The sequence below is a fragment of the Danio rerio genome, chromosome 9 (genome assembly GCF_052040795.2).
Source record: "Danio rerio strain M-AB ecotype USA chromosome 9, GRCz13ab, whole genome shotgun sequence".
Classification (NCBI taxonomy): Eukaryota; Metazoa; Chordata; class Actinopteri; order Cypriniformes; family Danionidae; genus Danio; species Danio rerio.
In genome coordinates this window covers 38708864-38735000 of record NC_141029.1, presented here as the reverse complement: position 1 = coordinate 38735000, position 26137 = coordinate 38708864, and the positions used below count along the sequence as shown (strand labels likewise).

Sequence of the window (26137 nt, the reverse complement as noted above, 5' to 3'; positions counted from 1 at the left end):
ACTATAAAAATTTCATTTTATAAAACCGTGAGCTTTAAATTTGAAGTTTTGAAAATGTTCAGCTGGAAAGTTTACTTCTACAACCCTGTAAACAGTCTGAAATATTTCATCTATTTGAATTAAATCAGTTATTTCTGATATTTTGCAAGCGTAGTGATGAAAGTGTGATCTATTACCCGACAAGGTCTTTGCTTCCTATTATTTGGCCTCTGAAATTATTAATGAGTGCAAAACCACACAAACAACAAAATATGTCAGAAAATAATGAATAATAGATAATTTACTCTCTCTCTGTCCAGGGCTCTTTCACATTTTCAAAGAATAAAATAGAGGAGCATTGTAGTGGATGAACCTAAAAATGTTTCTATAAAAATATATCGAGTTGTGCAAAAGGCGTCCATTCAACCTCTGCACATTATATATCTTCATAATGCTGGCGTCTGCACATCATTTCAGGCTGTCATCATTTCTTTTACAGCTTTCTTAATCAACAGGAGATGTATTGATGTTTATGAGAGCTTTCTGTTACTGTGTTTGTCTATTAAAGCAACCATAACAACATAAATATGGGCTGAAAAGCAAACTGAACTCCCATTAGTGTCATTTTAAGACAGTCTTGGGAAACATTTAAGCTTGTGGTTACAGTTCAGAAGCAGAAGCTTTTGTTTTTCTCTGAAATAAATGTCTCACCATGTTGCCCTCTGAGGTTTCTGTTCTCTACAAGTGTGTCTTTGATTATTAATGATAATAACAGTGATTTATTTGTTTGTTGTGGTTGTTGTTTTATTATTAAAGTTAAAAAAGTAGTTTAATTCTTGCTGTTGCCATGGTGGTATTACAGCTAATAATAATAATAATAATAATAATAATATAAATTATTATCATTATTAAAGTTAATGAAATAGTTTTAATGTTGTTCAGTGGCTAGCACGTTCGCCTCACAGCAAGAAGGTCGCTGGTTCGGTCCTCAGCTCAGTTGGCGTTTCTGTGTGGAGTTTGCATGTTCTTCCTGCGTTCGCGTGGGTTTCCTCCAGGTACTCCGGTTTCCCCCACAGTCCAAAGACATGCGGTACAGGTGAATTGGGAAGGCTAAATTATCCGTAGTGCATGAGTGTGTGTGTGTGTGTGTGTGTGTGTGTGTGTGTGTGTGTGTGTGTGTGTGTGTGTGTGTGTGTGTGTGTGTGTGTGTGTGTGTGTGTGTGTGTGTGTGTGTGTGTGTGTGTGTGTGTGTGTGTGTGTGTGTGTGTGTGTGGATGTGTGTGTGTGTGGATGTTTCCCAGAGATAGGTTGTGGCTGGAATAAAAACTTGCTGGATAAGTTGGAGGTTTCTTCCGCTGTGGCGACCCCAGACTAATAAAGGGACTAAGCCAACAAGAAAATGAATGAATTTATTTGCTGTCATCACAATCATCACCATTGAACAGTTAAATTTCTGAATAATTAATACATTAATAATAATACTAATATATATTTTTTGCAGTTTTTAAATGCTTAATCAGATTTTAGTTTATTTTTTTTCATCTAAACTTGAGTTGCAGTAATGTAAAGAGAATTGCCCTCTGTGTGCAAGCAGACAGTAATAATACATGTTATATTTAGATTAGATCAGTGAGTGGATCTGCAATGCTGCTCTTAACATTCACTCTACTCTTATTAAAGAAACCTGCAGCTGTTTGTTGAGCATTATTGCAGCCATATTTTGTGTAAAAGAAAGCAATATCCGTTGGTAATGTCTGGAAATCATCTCCGAACAATCATTGAATAAATCTTGCAGGCATTATTTGAGGCAGTGAAGAGCTGATAAACATTCAGCTCTAAACTCTCACTCTCATCACTGATGAGCAACTGCTTACACTGACCGTCAGTTTATTTGCACAACTCTGCATTGTTTGGAGGAAATTATGTAAATTACGCAATTATGCAGAGCTGTTAATGAAGAGCAACCTAAAAATATAAGCTGTCTGTCTGTATGAAGAGTTCAGAAGGAAAAATCTCTAAGTGCCATCTGACATTTTCTGCTAAAATGAGAAGTGTTCTCAGGCTCCTGGGTGTAGCTTCAATAGTGTCACTTTTATGGCAAAGAATAGGTTATTTTCATTACATTTAATATGAAATGACTGATCATAAACAGGAGGCGTAAACAGGAGAAAAATGTTCTTTCCTTCCATCATTCCATCCATTCATCCTTTCATCTGTCTGTTTTGTTCATTCCATCCATTCCATGCATTTATTATTCCATCCATGCATCCTTTTTTAATCCATCATTCTGTCCATTCTATCGTTCCATATATCCATCTGTTTCATCCATTCATCCATTCCACCATCCATCCATTTGTTCTGTCTATTTCTTCCATCCGGTGTTCCAGCTATCATTCCGTCTAACCATCCATTGTTACGTCATCCATCCATTTTTCTATCTGTCCTATTTTATTCATTCTGTCCATTGTTTTATCCATCCATCAGACCATGCCAACCATCCATCATTCCATCCATTTTGTTTGTTCCATCCATTTTTCCATCCATCCATCTGTACGTCTGTCCATCTCTTCTATTCATCTATCTGTCCATCCATTTAGCCATCTGTTTCATCCATCTATCCATCCATACATCCATCCATCTGTTCCATCCATCAGTCCATCCGTTCCATTCATTCATTGCTCCATTCATCCATCCATCCATCCATCCATCTGTTCATCTGTCCATCTGTCCATTTTGTCTGTTTCATCCATTCATCCATCGTTCTGTCTGTCCAACTATCCTTCCATCCTGTCCATCCATCATTCCATTCATTCTATTCTGTCTATCATTCCATCCATTCCATTGTTCCATCTAACCATCTATCATTACATCCATCCAACCATCCATCCTTCCATCAGTTCATTGTTCCATCTAACCATCCATCATTACATCCATTTATCCATCAATCCATCCATCCATTCATCCATCCTTCCGTCTGTCCATTTAGTCTTTTCCATTCATCCGTCCGTCTGTCTGTCTGTCTGTCTGTCCGTCCATCCATTGTTCAATCCATCCAACCATTGTTCTGTTCGTTCATACATTCGTTCCATTCATCATTCAATCCTTTCCTATTTCTGTCTGTCATTCAATCCATTCCTTTTATCCATTGTTTCATCCATCTATTCATCCATTGTTTCATTTTGGTCTGTAATTCCTTTGATCCATCTGACAGTTGTCCTTTCTATTTATTACTTCTGTCATTGATTGTTTTTCTTTTCATCAATTATTTATTCTTTATTTCTTTCTAAGTTTTATCATTTCTATCTATCTCTTTTTATTTATTTGTATTATTTATTTCTTTTTGTACCTTTTATAGTTTGTCATTTTTCTATCATTCCTCCTATAATTATGTAAATTCTGTTCATCATTCTTTCTTTGTTATTGTACTGTTTTCCCCTCTGTCTGCCATCCTATAAAGTTCTCTATCCTTTCATCTTCCATTTTCATTATTTCCTACTTTTGTTATTTTCATCTACCATTTTATAATTCTTTCAAGAACATTCATTCAGTCTATTATTTTATTGCTCCTCCTTTCTATTTCTTGTAATTATTTGATGAACAACTGGTGTTAAAAACCTCTATAATGTCCTGCCACTTGAGAAAGTAGTGATTTGTAGAGCATATGCCTTTATCTATTACAACATTTGCATTTCTGTAACCTGTACAAAATGCCATTACAGTACGCAAATGAGATTAGCTGGTTACTTAGCACAGCGCTCCTTTGACTCAAGACGGATGAGTCTTCAGGCTGATGATTGAATCTCTGTCCGTGGCTCTGAAGATCTTTGTAGTCCAGCAGTTCTCTAGATTGATTCCGCACTTCTCCACAGGTGCAGACCCACAGTCTGAGCCTCATTAACTGATAGCGGCTGAGATGGAAATATCAGCGGGCAGAAAGTGAATCAGTGCTCAGCCTGGGGACTGTCACACAGAGACTCTGTAGATGTGAAGGCCTGCATGGTCTTGCTGGACCGCAGTGTAAGTTGTTACTGCCACTGACCACTTCTACTTCTTCTTCTTCTTCTTTCCGGAGGATGAAATAGCAAAGTAGGGTAAAGCTGATAAGACTTTGACACTTTAAAAGTTTCACAGAAGTACAATGAAACACCTCGGAGCTCCTGCTAGACGTGATTTCTGCTATTAGGTCAGATGCAGAGCTAACTCAAGGCACTGCATGTTTTTCATTACGCGTCGAGTGAAACTAGATTCTCAAGCTTGATGTGTTTTTTTTTCTTTATGGCACAGAGCAATAGAGACTCCATGTTTGCTGTTTTGATTCTAATGTACTGTAGATGCCGTGGGCAAAAGTGGCTTCCAAATTGCAGAATTTGGCCTGTTTTCGGACAGTCTGTCACCATTTCAGAACACAGATGGTTGAAGTACATTTTGGGATTTAGGGGTCCTTAGGAGACTTTTAGTTCTGCATCATCTTCACATATTCGCTCATTCTCTTAATGATCTTGTGATCTGTTGTATTTTAAGAGAGGATGTGAGACAAAGTGAATGTATAGTTTCCAAGCAATAGTTTACAGTCCTTTGTCTTTTAATTTGGTGCTTTTAGTTTTGGATTGTGCAATAAAGGGGAAACCTTTTTTGTGTAATACAAAAATGTATTGCAGTAAGCATCCATCCATCCATCCATCCATCCATCGTTCCATCTGTTATTCCATCAATACGTTCCATTTATCTGTCTATCTTTTGTTCCATTCATCTGTCTATCTTTTGTTTCATTCATCCATCCATCGTTTGTTTCATCGTTCCATCATTAGTTCCATCATTACATTGTTCGTTCCATTAATTATTTCATCGTTTGTTCCATCATTTAATCGTTCATTCCATCGTTCATTCCATCATTCATTTCATTGTATTTCCATAATTCCTACGTTCGTTTCATCATTCCATCGTTCGTTCCATCAATCATTCCATCGTTGGTTTCATCATTCATTCCATTGTTATTTCCATCATTCCAATGTTCGTTTCATCATTCCATCAATCGTTCCATCAATCTATCCATTGTTTGTTCCGTCAATCATTCCATCATTCGTTCCATTGTTAATTCCATCGTTCATTTCATCATTCATTCTATTGTTCATTCCATCATCCATTCCATCGTTCGTTCCATCGCTCGTTGTATAATTCCATCTGTTCCATTCATCTGTCCATCATTTGTTCCATAGTTTGTTCCATAGTTCCACCCATTCATTGTTTGTTTCATTGTCCATTTTATCATTCCTTTGTTTAATACATTCATTTGTTCCATCTGTTCATCGATCGTTCCATCCGTCCATCATTCATTTCATTGTTCATTCCATTGTTCATTTCATCATTCCTTTGTTCGTTCCAACCATTCCAATTATCTGTTTATTGTTTGTTTCATCCTTCATTTTATCATTCCATTGTTCATTCCATCTGTTCGTTTTATCCGTTTCGTTCCATCCATCCATCGCTCGTTCCATCTGTTCATTCCATTGTTTATTCCATCCATTCCATTGTTCATTCCATCCGTCCCATTCATCCGTCCGTCTTTCGTTTAATTTGTCCATCGTTTATTCCATCATTTTATTGTTTGGTCCATCCGTCCATTGTTCATTCCATTGTTCGTTCCATCCTTTTCATTCATCTGTCCATTGTTCATTCCATCGTTCATTTTATCATTCCATTGTTTGTTACATCCATTTAGTTCCATCCGTTTATTGCTCGTTACATCGGTCCATCATTCGTTACATCAGTCCATCGTTCGTTCCATCTATCCACTGTTTGCTTCATTGTTCATTCCATCATTCATTCCATCATTCCATTGTTTGTTCCATCCAATAGATTCATCCGTCCATCTTTTGTTCCATCCGTCATCCGTTTGTTCCATCATTTCATTGTTTGTTCCATCCATTATATTCATCCGTTCGTTCCATCCATCCATCTTTCGTTCCATCCTTCTATCTTTCATTTCATCCGTTTATCGGTGCCCAAACTCAGTCCTGGAAGGCTGGCATCCTGCAGATTTCTGCTCTATCTTGCCTCAACAAACCTGCAAGATGTTTCTAGAAAGCCTAGTAAGAGCTTGATTAGCTATCCCAGGTGTGTTTGATTAGGGTTGGAACTAAACTTTGCAGGATGCCGGCCCTCCAGCACTGAGTTTGGGCATCCCTGATCTGTCAGCAGCAATAAAGTGGAGATCCTTCAAAATTGATATTATACAAAAATGTAGCACAGTTAGCATGCATGAAATGAAAATTAAAACCAAAGTTTACCAAACCAAACTTGCTATGTGTGTGTGTTTTAAATAACCAAGCAAGGGTGTCAAACTCGCAGCTCTCTAGAGTTTTGTTCCAACACTGCTTCAACACACTTACCTGTAGGGTTCAAACAAGCCTGAAGAACTCAATTAGTTCGATCTGTTGTGTTAAAAGCTGTTCAAAGCTAAACTGTGCTGAGCTGCAGCTCTGCTGGAACTGAGGTTGACACCTGTGAATACATTTCTCAAGAGGTTATACAAAATAGCTTTTTTCCTAGTAGTTTGTATAATATGTATGTATGCGTCAGTGAACCAATTCATATTTAATATATTTAATCCAATTACATCTAACTGGTCATTTAAATGTAGCCTATTTAATCAGATGTATTTTAACAGTGTAGTAATGTAATGTGATTCTCAAAGACGACCTATTTATTCAATCATTCATTCCTTTTCCTTGGACTTAGTCTCTTTATTCATTAGGGGTCACCACAGCGGAATGAACCACCAACTTATCCAGCAAATGTTTTATGGATGCCCTTCCAGCTGCAACCCAGTACTGGGAATTATCTATACACTCTTATATTCACACTCATACACTATGACCAATTTAGTTTATTCAATTCACCTATACCCTATACCAAATGTCTTTAGGCTGTGGAGGAAAATCCCATGCAAACACAGGGAGAACATGCATACAAAAATGCCAACTGACCCAGGCGGGAGTCGAACCAGAGACCTGCTTGCCACTGAGCCACCATTATACCAACCTGTTTATTTATTATTTATTAAAAATAAATTACAGACTTTTACGAAGGGTGACAAGTTTGCATACTTGCATCAATAAATTGATGATTATGAATAATTATGATTATGAATGGATGATTGTGCAAACTGTTTCACAGGTTAATTTCCATTTGCTATCATAAGTGTTTATTAAAATGCACACATTGAGTCTAATTCTACTTTACGTGTAGGTTATATGTAAATGCAAACAAGTGTTTTGCAAAAAAAATCTGCCAGAAGGCTAGATCTGCTGGTCTTCAACAAGCAACAGACATGAACCCCCCACCTTGCATAACCTGTTGTGCACAATAATGGATTCACAATGGTATCAAACTTTACAGGGGCGGTCAGTTGTAAATTTACTGTTTATTATCTTTTATTAATATTAATATTTAAGATACAAACCAGTGAAAACTATTTTCTATTATTTAATGAGCAGACCCCTCACAACACGTTGACGACGTTGTTTAGGGGGATATCGTTAGGGGTAGATTCACCCCTGCTTATACTATGGTCATACTTACTACACCTAAAGACAAAAGCAATTAGACACAATGTGTGCATTTTAATAAATGTCTATGCTCTCAAATGGAAATGGAATGGAATAAAGTGTTTTACTTTACTTTACATGCAGGCTATGTGTTGATACAAACATCTGTTTTGTTAGAAAAGTGTCTTTTGCACACTTACTATGTCTGTCAAAAAGCTAGATCAACATACTCGATGTTTACTGCTTATTACCTTTTATTTTTATTATTAATATTGTTATTTAAGATACAGACCAGTGAAAACCATTTTCTTTTATTTAATGAGGAGACCCCTCACACATTTTGTTTTGATGACGCTTTTTTGGAATTCGCACCTTGCTTTATGGTTATACTTACCACACCGAAAGACACTCTTAAGTTTTTGTGATGCAGGATCTGGTTGTCCCAAACCATTCCTGTCTTCAAGACTAGTATCTTACACATCCCATAAGTCTTTTGTTTAATTTTACATGTTACAGTTGCAAGCTGTAAAACAACTGAAATGAAGATTTATATGTTGCAGATTGATCTTTTAAATCAAATATACATTTTTTGAATCAAAAAGACTTCACTCAAAAGTAGTGGTCCTCAAACATACCACCTCAGAAAAAAGTTGTCTTTGCAAGTACCACCATAATAAGCAGTATTGAAATACAGTTGCATATTAGGTCCAGTAAAGCAGCTAAAGCTCTGTACAGTTCATAAACGATGCATATTAGTTCCTATTATTAAGAACATTTAAATTAAAATGTGCTTTTAAAAGTTAAAAATGGTAGGTTACTGTTTTTAAAAAGTAAAAAAAAGAAAAAACTCCTGGTTTATCAGCACCTGGAAATGTTACCTGGACCTTATAAATATACGCTTTATGTCATCATATTCATACATAAATAATGTTTGATAATTTATTTTAAAATATGCAGCATGTACATATGACATATTTTATTCATCAGCGTACCACTAGAAGGAAGACCGCGTACCACAGTTTGAGAACCACTGCTCTAAAGCAATATATCTGAGGAAAATGTAATATGAAATGCTAAATTATTGCTCATTCAGATCACTTTATTTGCCAAGTTAAATTATTTGATATTGCAGAGATGTTTTACTTGTTAAAACCATTAAAGAACACATTATACTTTACTGTTTGCATTAGCTCGGTGACTGGCATGGAACTGTTGCACACTGAATTGAGCTAGATCAATATTAGACTGTCATGTAAAGGTTTTGCAAACAGGTTTTCACCTGCCTAATAAAATACATGCAGGATCAGCATCTCTCTTTAGTTCCAGCTTGTCGTGATCTCTCTTCATCTTGCAAATGCCAATATTGATCTTTGTTTTATCACTTCTGTTATCATAAGATCTTCTTGGCTCACTTGAATACGTGGACGGTTTCTATTTATGGAGAAATTTCTCTTGACAGAACAAGCAGCAAACAATAATGAACGAGTGCTTACAGACTCTACAGCTACTACATATTATGTTCATTTTACATGTATTTGTTTGTGTGCACATTTATTCACTGTAATTACTCAAACTTTGTTAAACTGTAGAGATACATTTTTACCATCAAATGTTGTTGGTCAGATTTCAGGTTAATTCAGTCAAAAAGCCTAAATAAGCAGTAAACTCACAGGAATAACTTATAATGCAAATACAATCTAAAAAATGTTGAGTTATTTATTTAACCCAATGGTTGAGTTAAACATAATATTTGGTGCTTTGTTGGATTTTTTTCAACCATTGTTAGGTTATTTATTAATAACTCAACCAGTTGAGTAAAATATTTGGTGCTTTGTTGGGTTATTTTAAACATTTATTGGGTTATTTGTTTAATAAATCAACCAGTTGTGAGTTGAGTCTGTTTTTACAATATTAATGCATGCAATTTTTAATCAATCAATCGATCAATCAATCAATCAATCAATCAATCAATCAATCAATCAATCAATCAATCAATCAATCAATCAATCAATCAATCAATCATTCAATCAATCAATCAATCAATCAATCAATCAATCAATCAATCAATCAATCAATCAATCAATCAACCAATAAATCAATCAATCAGCTTTTTTTGTTTTTCCCAACCATTTGTTTGTTGTAACTTTATTTATTCTGTTAGACAGAATCAGAATGTTTTTCATCCCTATGACAACACAAATCCTTTCCAAAAGGAAATGAAAGTAGCCCCTTTTTTCCTTTATGCATGGAAAGTGTTTTTCAGCCACCCAGAACTTCAAGTTGACAAGTCTTTAAATTCATACGTTTCCTTTTACATCATCGAGACTGTAATTTAATCAAAATATAGTCAGTTAAATAGACCTAGTTTTTCAAGTGCAAACGAAATGAAAGACCTCTTAAAAGCAAGTGCAAGGACAACTGGGTTCTTAAAATCCATTGAAAAAAAAAATACTGCCGTAAAATAAATGTTTGTATTTTAAAGACATGATGCAGAACAATCGAATTTAATGCAGGACTTCTTTCCATGTGTGACCCACTTTATAGTGTGTCTCAATCAGGTAGTTTAGATCAATGATTTTGAATGAAACAGATCTTAAATAAGCGAGTCTAATGACAGTTTATCAGAAGTACCTGGGCAGGCTTATTCAAAATTAAATTTCTCCATGCATAAGGTCTATTGTTGGATTCTTACGAAGGGATATTTTACAGTATCTTCACTGACATTATGTAATACACTTACTTGTAGATATAGTATACGTTGCATGAATAATTTCCATGACTAAATTCTAAGTATCTTTCTCAGATACAGTTATAGCAGACATTCTATCCATTTAATATGTTCGTTGCAGTCAGTGAGCTTTACTCACTCACTTGCATTCGTCTTTGGGTAGCCAGGTATACATTCCGAGATCAATTAAAGGTGCAGTATGTAAGTTTGACATCCAGTTGTTGGACTGGGTAATTTCTGGATCAAAACAAACGCAAGTGTAGGTTGCCAGATCAACGTGTTCTATATAAAAGCAAAATCATGCGATAGAAGGAATATTTTCCATATTAAAATGGATTTTGTCCTACAGTAACCAACACTTCAAATTGATATACTGCTTCTAATTCTTAATTCAGCAAAAATCAATGATCACCTCAGGAACACCTCATGTGCTTTATTCAGTGTTAAATGCTAACAATGTGAGTTTGAATGCCATTTCACATGACGTTTATTGCCATACTACAGAAAGAAGCAGCAGATAGTTTAGCTCAGGTCTTAAAAAATAAAATAAACCATTTGATATTTAACTTCAGAACTTTAGACTCAAAATAAAAAATGCATCAGTGATTCAGCATTTACATTTAATAATGTTAAAGAGGTTTAATATCTATTAATTAGATTATAAATCTTACCATTTCGTGGGCAAGTGCATACTCTGTGCTTCTGAATGGCTGTATTTAAATTTGTCATGTTTCATCTGGTGCAAACAGCTAAATTTTCACTGCAAATCTCATCATGTAGCATGCTGTTAAGTCACAGAGTTACAATGTAACCTGCTCACCTAATGTTTATGCTTATAATATTTATATTTGCAAATAAATAACCTTATGTGGAACTCTGAATCTGTGTCTCATTTTGGAGTCTGCTACTGTCCTCCAAAGGTCGCAATTCAGTCACGAGGGCATGCTTTGAGAGCCTTTCTTAATGAAATGAAATAAAATGAAATAACATGGTTTTCCAACAGGGCAACCCTGGGTGCTGAAATATAATTGGCTAAACTGGCAGTGGGCGAATTAAAAGAACCGAAACGAAGACAGATGTTTCAGCACGTAGTCAAAGCAGAATATTTAACATTAGTATTATTTTTCAGAAGGTTCACTTATAGCAGTTAAATATGTGCAAATATATTATGGTGTTTTTATGCTTTAGAAGACTTAAGAACTTACATACAGCACCTTTAAGAAACAAATCAGGGAAATTGTGCAAGTTTGGCAACAATGAGAGATATAAATGATTATAGAATTGTTATTTTGGTTATCTTTCTGATCTTACTATAACAATTTGTTTTTACAATCTTTTAACACAGTATAATAGCTTCCTCTTCCTCTAAAACTGTGTTCATTTCCCACCAATGTTACATTATTATTTAACCAACCCGCTCTTTAGTCATAGCAAACTCATTCATTCTGGCTCTTCACCGACACAGCAATAAACAACTCCCACACTGACTAAAGTGTTTCACTTTTATTCCACATCTGATTATTGCAGTAAATTGCGTTGTAAATCAATAATTCAAGCTGACTTTAAATCGTAGATTGGACTCTAAATGGATGCCCTTAAACGATGACGCATCAACAAATATGCGCAGCGTCTCCTGATGATTCTCTCCGAGCCATATTGAAATGATAAAAATATTGTCCTTCAGTTTAAATGGACTATTTGATCTGTTCATTTAATTGTTGTTCTTAATACTCCGATCATGTTTCCCCTACAATAGGGACGAGGAAATCTAATCACAAGAGCTCCCTGTTACCGTTTATTAGGCCTGGAGGACCTGCTCCTTTGCATATTCATAATGCAGTTCTCTATTGTTATGAGGACTTAAGAGATGAGCTATAGCATTGGGAGAACAGCCCTGTTCAACAACCCCATAAACAGCATTGAGAGAAACTGCTAATTAACCACTGAATCAGGTCAAGCACAAGTCGTCCAGACCGGAAACCTCTTACGATAAGATCTAATTACAGCGTGAACTATTAACACAGAGTAAAGTTAACATTTCAGTGAAATAACACGCATGCGATGTGTTCTTAATAATCCATCAAGGGTCAGTGTGGACTCATTAGGCGATCCTAATGGATCTTCATTCATTTCAGCATTTCTGCAGAAACTTTTGAAGGATATCTGACAGCAACTTTCAAAAAGAGCCTTCCAGACTAATGATGCTTTTTTACTTTGTCTCTTTCGCCTTTAATCAGTCGAGATGTGCTTGACCGTTGTGTCAAAGATTCAGTCATTAGTCTTTGCCATGATGGATTTTTATAAGACACTAAATTAATTGAAAGTCTTCCAAAAATAGTGTGGTTGTTTATTTATTTATTTATTTGTTTTATATATATATATATATATATATATATATATATATATATATATATATATATATATATATATAATACAAATAAATATATATTTATATATATTTTTTCTGAATAGGTTTATTGATTGCGGTGGCATGGTGGCTCAGCGGTTAGCAATGTCAGCATAAAGTATACATCACTCAAAGACTAGAGAGTAAAATAAGTATTTAAATTAGAGCATCCAATGATGAAGAAATCCTGATGTTCTGAGATAGACTGTTCCAGAGGTTTTGGGGCAAATTACTACAGTAGTTAGATTTTTCTCTCTCTCTCTATCTCTGTGTGTGTGTGTGTTTTCATTTGTACATGTGTACTGTAATTGACAAGTTATGTAAATAGCACTTGGTGATTCTCAGACTATGAATCACAACCTGGTTATGGCGAGTTCAGACTGCACGATTGTAGCCTTGATTTAGACTCATCGACAAGTTTTGAGAAAATGCAGACAAATGCCTAAAATCACGGCCAAATTGGTGCTCATTCATGTGAATAACAATCACACAGTGTGAACTATCAAAGACGCTATCTTAGAGAATCGCAAATGAGTCCCTGACAACCGTGAGATATTTGGTATGCTAAATATCTGAAGCTGTCAGAGATTCAAATCATGCTGTTTAAAAAGTGTTCTGATTAATAATTACATTGGTTATTACCTAAAGCCAACGAGAGAGCAGCATTCACTAGTATGGGTATCTGAAGGCCAGCGGGAGGTTGGGGTAGAAGTTAAAAGGGCTTCTTTTCTGTCTATTTGGACCCAAGAAATGGAGGAAAACCTGGAAAATTGACAGGAGCACCCATATCTGTTTAATGTGTCATCTGAGCATTACCACAACTGGGTTAAAAAAGAAAAAAGTTTGAGAGAAATTCAAAGAGCAAGTGAGCAAAATAAGTAAATTTTTTACCCCACTAAAGGCTTCTTTCTCATTATGTAGTTAATAACAAGAGATACACTATGTGACCTTGAGTTGTTTCCAAGTCACTTCTCATGTGTATTTGGTTGTGACATAGTTTGTGTACCAAGACAAAGTGTCTGCAATTCTCTTATTGTAATGTCATACAGTGTAAATCCCCCTCGCTGATCCATCTCACAGTGTAAACACAGCATCGACAGAACACTACCTCAGATAGTCATGTAGTGTAAAAACTTCTGTGACGAGACTATTTTGAAAATCCTGCAGTCTTAGCTAGGAAGGCTCACAAAAATGGAAACAAGAAAGGCATTTGCCAAGCAAATATAAAGATGATTTTAATTGTAAATGGGTAAAAGGATGTAACGCTAAAAATCAGTGCTTTTAAGTTGATGAATGTGCAAAATGAGATTCTGAAAATGAAAAATAAAACATTCACTTTTTTATTAATACTGCGGGACTGTTGCGTGGAGTGCTGAGTCATTCTGAGGTGTGTGATTATTTTCAGGTAAATGCGCCTCTAAAGTATTTCCAGGCAGCTCTTTACTGCATCACAACCTACAAATGACAAAAATCAAATTATATCCAACCCAAAGCTATTTGACAGAAACGCATAAGAAACTAGTCTCATGCACACTGGCTGCATCCAGAAGCTATAAAATGCTGCCTTCAGAGGAAACATTCCTAGGCACATCTGAATCCAAATACTGTGGTACTTCATGTCTCAGGGGGTGCCTTCTTCTGATCAAATGTGTCCTCCTCTGTCTTCGATATCCAACGGTCCTGTGTGTTCCATTTCTGGCTGTTGAGCTAAAAAATGAAACATGGCATCTCTATTCTTTTATTCAGATTCTCCATGCAGTTATTCTGCTTCTAGATCAGGGGTGTCTAAACATGGTGCTGGACGGCCAGTGCCCTGCAGATTTTAGCTCCAACTTGCCTCAACACAGCTGCAAGGATGTTTCTAGAAAGCCTAATAAGAGCTTGATTCGCTAGCCCTGTTTTGTCTGATTGGGGTTGGAACTTAATAAATATATTTAATTTTTTTTTTATGTCAACTCAAAACTAAATTTGGTTGAAATGTGTAAGAAAGATTGCTTCAAACATTCCTAAAGCCTTGTCTCCTTATAGTCAGTCAAACACCCAACTCCTTTGCTCTCCAGGGGCCTCATGTATCAACGCTGCATACGCACAAAAACTTTGGTACGCCAGGTTTCACGCTCAGAATCGCTCACGTTTGGATTTACTAATGATGAGCTGAATGTGGGAATGTGCGCAGCTCCACGCCAGCTTTATGGCTGGCGTACACACATTTTTTGTGCATGTCTGTTTTATTTCCATTGGCGACTCTTAGAGGCAGTTGTGTTAAATTCCTTTCTACGAAGTGTCTGAGCCTTGCTATGGCAGCTGTATGAGACGGGTTCATCTAGCAGGTATATAAGATTTTCATACCATACAGTTGACCAGCCAAACATTAAAGCGCAATTTGCAGCAGTTGCCTGTTTTACCATTGTAATGGGAGCGATCTACTTACGCACATTGCTATAAAGACACCATCTGAAGATGAATTTGCATGCATGAATCACAAACATTTCCATTCAATAAATGTGCAAATAAAATATGATGCACAGACTTATTAATGATTCCTACTTGTCTTTCTCGTGATAAATAGTAGACAAAATCTGATATGTAGCGGGGAAAAAAAGAAGAATGAGTTAATCAGATGCTGGATTCGAACCAAGTTCATGCTCGAACGTGTCAAAACAAGTTGACATGCGTTTTACAAGCGCACCACTGAGACTGTTAAGGGTTTTACAACATTTTACACTTATAAATCACACTATTTCTCTTTTAACTCCACAGTGCGATGTTCAGACCCAACTGTGTTAACTGCACCAGCTAAACTCTCCCCACTCTATTTTTTTCTTTTGTTGTTGATTCCGGAGGACAAACTTGCAAATAACACTGTTTTCCTCCAGTCGACCTCTGAAAGCAGCACCTTCAATTTACATTCTGTTCAAAGTTTCTCTTTTTGCTTGCTTTTGCCTTTGCTTTTTCATTGGGTTTTGCCAAAGTAGAGTCATTAGCATATTCATACGGGGGAGGAGGCAGGGAGGGGTTTTGTGCTCGTGTATGTTGCGCTCAGTTTCACGTTCATTCGGATGTACAAAAGAATATGCGTGGGATTCGGCGTACGCAGTGTTTCATACATCTGAATTTTTTTCTGCGTACGCACATTTGCAGCTTTGTGCGTACGCAATGTTTTAGTATGATTTCCACGCAAGTCTTCGTACATGAGGCCCCAGGACCTTAAATAGTAGTGTGAGACAAAGGAGACATGCAAAATGTACAGTCCAGGGGGTCCAGCAATGTGGTTGAGAACCACTGCCATAGGATAACCAGCATAATTGGTCTATCACATCGTTGGAAAGTACTAAATCTAAAGTATAATGGTCACTACACTCCAAATATTTATCAGAAACTTCTTCAGTAGCATGTAGGTTCCTTCCCTGCATTTGTCACCGAACCAGTCACGGGTTTTCATGCAGGACAATGAGCCTTATCACACAAAAATGTGGTTAATATTTTTCTTTTTGCATTAGAAGATGCTTTGTGTATCCAAAACTATAATACACAAGTGTATAGTGTGGAATGAGGAAAAATGTAACCATCAGTATAGCCCCTATAGTATAGGAAGCCCGCCTTTTAGTAAAGAAGCCAATCATCAGACTCTATTCAATTCAATTCACCTTTATTTGTATAGCGCATTTACAATGTGGATTGTGTCAAAGCAGCTTCTCATAAATGGTCATAGTTATTGGAACAGAGTAGTTCAGTTTTTAGTGTTTAAGTTCAGTTCAGTTTAGCTCAGTTCAGTGTGGTTTAAAATCATTACTGAGAGCCCAAACACTGAAGAGCAAATTCATCGATGGGTAGCTCTACTGATCCCAAACCATGCAAGCTAGTGGCTACAGCGGAGAGGGAAAAAAATTTTTCACCAAGATAAAAAAACCTTGAGAGAAACCAGACTCAGTTGGGCACGACCATTTTAATTTCTCCGCTGGCCAAACGTCTTGTGCAGAGCTGCAGTCTCAGCGGTGGAGGCTGGAAGCTGGCCTCAACGAAGATTTGTCTGTCCCTGGAATCAGTCTCACGTTCTTCACTCCTCTATGACCAGCGCAGCAGCTGCTCAGGATACGGCCTGGTCCCGGATATGGAAACCTTGGGATCATCTCATCGCTGGTCTTGGATCCAATCTGTGACTCCACATAGTCTGAGGGCCTTGGGATGAGTATCCCCAGATGGATATTGGAGAAAAAAGAGAATAATTAGCGTAGCTGCTGTTCATAGTGTATATAAGCAAGATGCAAAAACTTGTGTGGAAACCTGCTAAGTGATGCATTGAGTGTATGCTTTACTAAAGAGATAGGTTTTTAATCTAGTTTTGAACTGAGAGAGTGTGTCTGAGCCTCGGACGTTATCAGGAAGGCTATTCCAGAGTGTAGGAGTGTACTACCAGAAACCCTGAGTTTTGAGATCTTAAAGAGCGAGTTGGATTGTAGCGAGACAGAAGGTTGGTTAGATAAACAGGAGCTAGATTATTTAGAGCAGGTGAGAAGTAATATATTAAATTCAATACGAAACTTAACAGGCAGCCAGTGTAAGGAGGATAAAATTGGAGTGATATGATCATATTTTCTAGACCTGGTAAGAACTCTGGCTGCTGCATTTTGTACTAATTGAAGTTTGTTAATAGAGAATGCTGGGCAGCCAGCAAACAGAGCATTACAGTAACCCAGCCTGGAAGTCATAAAAGCATGGACTAGTTTTTTTTTGCATCTGAGATGGATAGCATATTTCGTAATTTAGCGATATTTCTCAGATGAAAGAAGGCAGTATTTGTGACATGGGATATATGATTTTCAAAAGTTAAATTGCTGTCTAATATGACACCCAAATCTTTTATAGTAGAGCTAACGCTAACTTTGTATCCCTCTAATTGTAGATTGAGTTGCGAGATCTACTGTGTACAGGATTTAGGCCCAAAAAGTAATAATTCTGTTTTGTCAGAGTTTAAGAGAAGAAAATTGTTGGTCATCCAGTCTTTAACATCTTTAATACACTCGGTTAGCTTAGACAGTTCAAACATCTCATCAGGTTTAGTTAAAATATATAATTGAGTATCATCTGCATAGCAGTGAAAGCTGATCCCATGTCTTCTAATATTGTCTCCCAGAGGTAGCATGTAAATTGTAAACAGCAAAGGGCCTAAAACTGATCCTTGAGGCACCCCATACTTTACTTGGCTGACTTGTGAAGGCTGTCCATTAATTTTCACAAACTGGTAATGTTCAGTTAAGAATGACTTAAACCATTGTAGAGCCTGTCCCTGGACACCTGTAGACTTTAAGCGATTCATGAGGATATTGTGGTCAATGGTGTCAAATGCTGCACTAAGATCGAGTAGAACTAATAGCGAGATGCACCCTTGGTCAGCAGCTAAGAGTAGATAATTGGTTATTCTCACTAATGCGGTTTCTGTACTGTGATAAGCCCTGAAACACTGAGGGTGTACTCACACTAGGTACAGTTGCCCTGAACAATGCCAAGGTGCAACTGTCCTCTCTCCCCTGACAGCCTGCAATTACACTGCATTTTACCTTCTGACCTTTTACCATTTTAGTCATTTGGGATGCAGTAACACCCAGTCAAATATTTTGCGTAACAGATCCACAACTTTTGACACTCATTAAATATCTCGCTATGAGGTTAACAAACCCACTGAAATCTTAGCGAATTCTTGCCTCATGGACATGAAAAATATATCTACACAAAGTTTGAAATTTCTAATTTTAAATAAATGTGCTTCACTTGAAAAAAATGTTCCCTGATTTTGTAATCTGTTAAATTAAATAGAATGTGAAATTAATGTGAGGAACAGTCTGTTTTATATGACCTCATGAATTCCTACCTTGCTACTCAAACACAATTCACATGACTGCAACCACTTGAAGACCAACAGACATGTAAACAAAGATGTTGCTGCCATTTTGGGAGAAGATTTGCTGTCATGAATAAGTTGCGAATTACTTTAGATTACCAGAACGATCATACATGGAAGTTATTAATTTTTAATGTGGTTACATAGTTTTACGTCTAATCATGTCCTTCAGAAACAGCCATAACTGAGGTTGATGTTGTGATCTTGTTCCCTTTGTGTTTATGAGCATTAGCTTTGGTAACTTGCTTTTGGTAAACGTATGTATTTATTTTATTTGACTTTTCAGACACAAAATGTAAAAGACAGCTGTTTCACTATTTCATTGGTTCTTCCCAATCTGAGATTTAATGATATGCTTGCCGAACCGTTTTGGAGAATGTGATGTTTTCCTGTTCAAAGAGATACAGTGGGCACTTGCATGTCAGAGAGGGTTTTGATAGTCACTGAGTGAAATACCAAATCGGATATATTTAGAAGCTCTAACTAGTACCAAATGTGAGTGATGCATCAACATACTGTACAGCACAAGTTACATTTTAAAGTATGTACTATGTAATCTGTCATGAAATCTATTTCCCAACTCTCCCTATACGGCGCATCTCTTGATATTTTCCATGAATAACATAAACCCAGCCATGTTTTCAAGTGTTTACCCTATTTTCCCCTCCTCTTCACTGTCTAATTTTCCATCCAACTTGTAATTTAGAGACATGGCCCTCTTCTTCGAATGCTGAACACCGAGCCTCTGATGGAGCAAGATTGCATGTAATGATGTCTCTTCATCTGAATACCAGACCAATCATGAGGTTTAAAGAAGAGGTGGACGTGTCAGAGCTGTTAGTGTTAACACACAGAATGGCAAACTCCTATTAGAGCAAACAGGCAGCATTACGGACAGATGCCCTGCTCCCAGAGGAGGTCATTATACTGCAGCAGACCAGACTAGACTAGACTGAATGGAGGAAGTTCTTGTGCTGTAAAGGCAGAAGTGACTGGAGTGATGTAGATTGAGCAGAGAAATAATGGATTAGCGTGATGTTAAATTTCCAGCAGGACTGTCGGATGATATATCTGGACGGCTCTGAAATGTGATGAATCCAGCTGACAGAGTAGTCTTGACCTTAAGGCACTGGAATGTGACAGCAACTAATGGTGAAATCTGACAGACCACAGAGGAATATTGTGGCACTTGAAACACCTGCAGTGTTATTCACTTCTTTCCCAGTCGAAGCATGTCATTTTACTGCAATGAGAAGCATAGGACTCCTAATAATTTAGCTTAGTGTTATAAAAGGTTATTAAAGATGGTGTAGATTTAGTTCAAAGGAAAAATAGGATGTTATGACACTAATCAGTCAAAATCATATTTTACAAATATTTTTCCTTTAATTTTGGTTACTAGTTTGCTTTTAAAATATGATTATTTTTTAATACTATTTGAGTTATGAGTTGTTAGATCACACACTCCATGCCAGATAAATAAGATCCAGCCCCGGACACCAGATCTTGTGATGAAATGTCAATTTCTCTATGTATTTGGAAAACAAGTCAGCAGAGTTTCCAATACCCAAACCTGTTAACCAGTATTCAACTGAAATGGCAGTTTACTATCAATATAGGAGTTGACTGTGCAAGGAATCCAGAGAAGAGGTAGTAATTTTGGGTCATTATTGGCTATTGGGAATGTAAAAAAAGATCATGCAGAATATGCATTTTATAAGTATAAAGAAACAGTAGATATCTTAAAAATAATAAGCCACTACACTCCAAGTAATGCTGGGTTATTTAAACCCAAATTGGGTGAAATGTGGACTAAAGCAAACATTGGGTTAAATTTTGTCTTATTAATTTAATAAAAAAAAAAATAAATAAAAGCATGCAGTTGATTTAGTCCACATTACACCCAGAATTGGGTTGAAATTTATCATGTGTGAATTTATTTTCCACAGACTTCAACAGAGTGTACACATATTAATGTAATCTCATCTATCAAATCTGGTCTTTAATTTGTATTTTCTATTGGATTCAAGGCAGGTGATTGGCTTAGCTATTCTACAGCTTGATTTTCTTTCTTTGAAAGCATTTGAGGGTTGCCTTGGCTGTGTTTTGGATAATAGTCTTCCTGAAAATGTTCACTCTGGTTTATTCTTCATCATCCTAATAATGTAAATGATGAACTGAAGAAGCTGATATTAATTTACAATGATGAAGGTTGCTGAAAATCTACTGAGAGATTTCAGGCTGCTTTTACTGCCTTTTTACACCTTGCTTTCTTCATGTGTTCAATACTTTTTCTGTGTCGTTTCACTTGATTATACATAACTTATTATGGTTTTCTTTGCATTTATGGATTTCTTTGGTTTTTACCAAAATCCGTTGAAAATTTCAAGTCAACAGCACCTTTAGAAATATGTTTTCTGAGGAAAACGGTGCCTTATTTCCCATACTGTACATAGTCTTTCAAACCTTAATTCACTTAGACATTCAATCCTTTATTTTAACAGCATTAGATTATTTATTCATTCATTTATTCAAGTAAAGCTACTTCTTAAAGCACATTAAATGATTGGCTGACAATTTCACACAATTGTTTGTATAAACAGTATAATCGTAAACAGTGGTCTTAAACATTGAAGTAAAACAGTGAATAAGCAAGAATAAGACTTTGTCTTTGCAATATCCCATTCATTGCAGTGTACAGTAAATCTGTGAGCCTGGAGAGATATCAAATCCCATGAGATCCAGAAGTTCAGTACAGAGTGCCGGTTATGTAGCTTAAACTTGGGCTGAAGATAAATGCAGTCAGTTCTTTGCTGCCACGGACTCCTGCAGGCTTTTAACAGTGTGCAAACTGACAGCCTGTCACTTTCTGCTGGATCCTTTAACATACAGTAACAAACCTCTCCATACAGCAGCTCTATCTGTGGCCCTCTGAGATCAAAATTAAAGCGTTTATTACTTTGTAGAGTTTGTATCATCAATGTCTAAGTCTTAAAGTGATCGTTCACCACCAAAATGAAAACTCATCATTTGCTCTCAATCATCTGGTTTGAAGCCTTTAATTGTGTAGATGTGTGTAGTATGCTCTTGCTTATGTTCCCTACACTCAAAGAATGATTTTTGCTGCTTGTTCAAACTACTTATTTAAAATGAACTAAAAAAAAAACATTATTGGGATTTTTTTTTGTGACAACTTAATTGTTTTAAGTTCAGTTAACTTAAATATGTTACATTAACTTATTTGTGAGGCGAGGCAGTGGCGCAGTAGGTAGTGCTGTCGCCTTCCAGCAAGAAGGTCGCTGGTTCGAACCTCGGCTCAGTTGGCGTTTCTGTGTGGAGTTTGCATGTTCTCCCTGCCTTCGCGTGGGTTTCCTCCAGGTGCTCCGGTCTCCCCCACAGTCCAAAGACATGCTGTACAGGTGAATTGGGTAGGTTAAGTTGTCCGTAGTGTGTGTGTGTTAAAGTGTCTTTGGATGTTTCCCAGAGATGGGATGCGGCTGGAAGGGCATCCGCTGCGTAAAAACTTGCTGCATAAGTTGGCGGTTAATTCCGCTGTGGCGACCCCAGATTAATAAAAGGACTAAGCCGACAAGAAAATGAATGAATGAACATAATAGTGTTGGGAAAGCATGAATGAATTGTGTGCAACCCTACATCTTTTTTTTTTTTTACAGTGTATACTGACACTAGGGAGAAAAAAACTGTTAAATGAAGTCATTATTTTAGTTTTAAGTCTTTCTATAGCTTGGTAATATTCCAATCGAACCACTGAAGGCATAAGGTCTGTTTTGAGGATGTTTTTGGTCACTTTCTTTAATCAAGATGACATCTTGCTTGAGCATGAGAGAGCTTTCAGATTTCACCCAAAATATGGTAATTTGTGTTGTGAGAACGAACAACGTTTCTCAGGGGTTTGAAACCACATGAGGATGAGTAATTATTAAACACTTTTTGGTGAACTAACCCTTTACTTAATGGTTGAGTTTGTCCATGTTTAATCTAATGTTGGGTCACAACATTTTTTTACATTTTGTATATTATAAGTATATTGCACTGCCTGCTTTTTAACATTAAATGCATCTGTTGCACAATATTGAACAGGCATAAGTAAAGTAATTGTATAGTCTGTCTTAGGTAGTGTATAGTCAACTATTTATAATATTCTGTTAGATTACCACTTCAGTGACAGTTGAAATCAGAATTATTAGTCACCCTGAATTTTTATCTCTCCTGTTTATTTTTTCCCCCAATTTCTGTTTAACAGAGAGATTTTTTCAACACATTTCTAAACATACTAGTTTTAATAACTCATTTCTAATAACTGATTTATTTTATCTTTGCCATAATGAAAGTACATAATATTTGACTAGATATTTTTCTAAATACTTCTATACAGCTTAATCAGGCACAACAGAGTAATTAGGCAAATTATTGTATAACAATGGTTTGTTCTGTTGACTATTGAAAAAATATATGGCTTAAAGGAGCTTATCATTTTGTCCTTAAAATGTTTTTAAAAAAAGAATAAACTGCTTTTATTCTAGCCGAAATAAAATAAATAAGACTTTTTACAGAAGAAAAAATATTATCAGACATACTGTGAAAATATCCTTGTTCTGTTAAACATAATTTGGGAAATTTTTAAAAAAGAAAAAAAAATTTAACATATACACAATAAATAAATAAAGAAAGAAAGAAATAGAAAGAAAGAATACAATGGATATCACCTTTTTGAGGCTATACTGTTCATTATATTGCATAACTACAGATTATGCATAAGCTTTACTAATGAATTTAATTGTCACATTTTTATTTGTATTATCCTTGATGCACCATACTATGTAACATGTTTGGCAAGTAAAATTGAGTGATTATTCATGGAAATCAAGCTGACTAGAAATGTTTTGTCATGTGTATAGAAATGTTCATGTATGTGGTGTGATTGTCAGCATATGGTTTAATTGCAGTCGTGAAGTGGATGTTGGAGGTGTGTGTGTGACTGTTGTTTTCCAAAGGGAATAGTTTAATCACCGGACTGATGCAGCAGCGCTTTGTGCATCTGTCTTCTCCTTGTTGTACCGTGATGATAAAGAATTAGGCAGCCTTTCATGCACACTTTGATGTCTCCAGCATCTTAATTTGGCTCTCGCCCTCTGAGTGTGTGTGCAGCAAGTCAAATATTTGTTTGCAATGCCTTTGTCATACATACAGAGCATATGGTCTGATTCACATGTCAGTATTTCAGAGGTTTTAATCGTGGATTTTACATTAAAAAATTGTAAATTATTTGTATAATATTTACATATTACTTATAATTATATATATATATATATATATATATATATATATATATATATATATATATATATATATATATATGTATATATATATATATATATATATATATATATATATATATATATATATATATATATATATATATGTATGTATATATATATATATATATATATATATATATATATATATATGTATATATATATGTATGTATATATATATATATATATATATATATATATATATATATATATATATATATATATATATATATATATATTTGAGTAAAACATAATTGAGTACAACTTTTTGAAAATATAGGCAATGTCTTTTGGTTATTTAAACAAAACAGATTTATTAAACACATATAATTATTACACTAATAATTTAGTCACTGAAAATATTTAAAAATTGAAAGATAATACAATTGAATTCAAGCAAAATATTGCAAACAATTAAAAATAAATAAATAAATTACAACAGAATTTCAACATTTTTTGCTTCTCTTGATTTTTCCTCTTTTATTTATTTTTTATTTTTATTTTTATTGTATTTAATGTTTTTCTACAACATATACATTTGGGTGTACTGACTAATCTAATGTATATTCACAAATATACTGTAACATTGTATAGCTTCCTATTAAAAATATGAATTCAAAAGAGAGATTTGTGAGGGGTGTACTTATATATGCTGAGCGCTGTATATATATATTAAATATTAGGGATGCACCTATGCAGATACCAGTATTAATTATTAGGTCGATACTTGGTTAAAATACTCATACCGTATCATACATGAAATGCCAATACCACACACTGATACCCCTCAACATTATTTTACCACGTGGATGTGATTTGTTTTCCTACCTGTCGTCAGTATTAATGTATTAATAAATGAATTAATGTTGGTCAGTTATCTACAAAATAAACAAGAAGAATAAATAACAGGTGAAGTGCTTTAAAACAAGTTCGCTATATATGCTTCAGCACCAAAACACAAACTGGTTTGTTAAATAAAATAAGAATTTAAATATAATTAAAGAGATATTTAATTGTTTATTGAATATTTATTGTTTCAGAGAAGCCTACAATAAACTGTTTTCACTGTTAGTGACTAAATCATCCATTGTGCCTGTTAGTTTCAGTTTCAGTCCCCTATTCGCAGCACTGAAAGTATTCCCAGATTAGCTCGCAAGAATAAACTCAGTTGGAAAGACAAGAAAACTGAGAAACATTGTAAGATTGCATATTTATGTCAGTCTGTCAAGAGAAAACTGCTTAAAACATCTTAATATTTCTGAGAAAGTAGTTAACGTTTGCATAACCAACTATTGATCTTATCCACCCGCGACCCACCCATAATTAAACATGATGTGGCCTACTTTTTGATTACCTGACCTATGGATTAACGGCAGGACTATAACAAGAACCACGCATAACAGGGTTTTATGTGTCCCCAATAGGCAATGTCAAGAGAGTGACTCCACAAGGTATTGTAAACTGCACAGCCTTGATTATGTAATGAATGAAGTCATGGATGCATGTCAGTGCAACGATAAGTTATCCTTTAAATGTCCATGCTTAATCGGTAATCAGTAAGGTCTACTGAATTACAGGGTTAACAACAATGTGTGTATATTCTTGGCTTGAAATAGTCTTATGTTAAAGATTTTTATGTTCATCCTTGCTACAGGCAAAAATTAAAACCTCCTTTCAAATTAATTGCACTGTCATTGAAACCAAATAGTAAGATAAAAGTAGAGTATCTACCAAAAGTAGATACTCTGTATTGGCAAGTACACAAATTAAAATACTCATACTCGTTTTGGTTTGTAAAAAAAAAGTGGTATCGTTTCATCCCTTATATATTCCATATATATTATATATAAACTGTAATAAATATGGGATATAATATATATCCCATATATATTATATATAAACTGTAATAAACCCTGACAAACTATTAGCAATGAAAGAAACATTTTTTTTTAATGCAGCATCCCATTCATGAGTATCATGTCTTGCTGTCGACTTGACTGAAAATTGAACTCACAGTAATAAATTTATCTTTTAAAAGTATTAAAATACAAAGGTTGGTTTAAATATTAATATGTTTTATAATATTATTAAATATTATGATTTGACTGCATTTATTTATTTTTTTAGAAATGTTACATTTGTAAACAAAAGCTTATTTCAAAACATACAAATCTAAACTACTCCAAAGCAGCAATAGTCTGAAGGTATTTCATCAGCAGAGGGGTCTATTATTGATATAAG

The 26137-nt window shown here is 35.3% G+C and overlaps 1 protein-coding gene and 1 long non-coding RNA gene across 5 annotated transcripts in view; both read left to right on the top strand.

The window, feature by feature from the left end:
• The window catches only part of ralba (RAS like proto-oncogene Ba), a 142941-nt gene that overhangs the window by 37837 nt on the left and 78967 nt on the right, over positions 1–26137 (top strand). The window lies entirely within an intron of this gene.
• Positions 3809–6275, top strand: LOC147835359 (uncharacterized). Its single transcript, XR_015499738.1, has 2 exons — positions 3809–5863; positions 6175–6275. It is a non-coding gene; the product is annotated as an uncharacterized LOC147835359 (long non-coding RNA).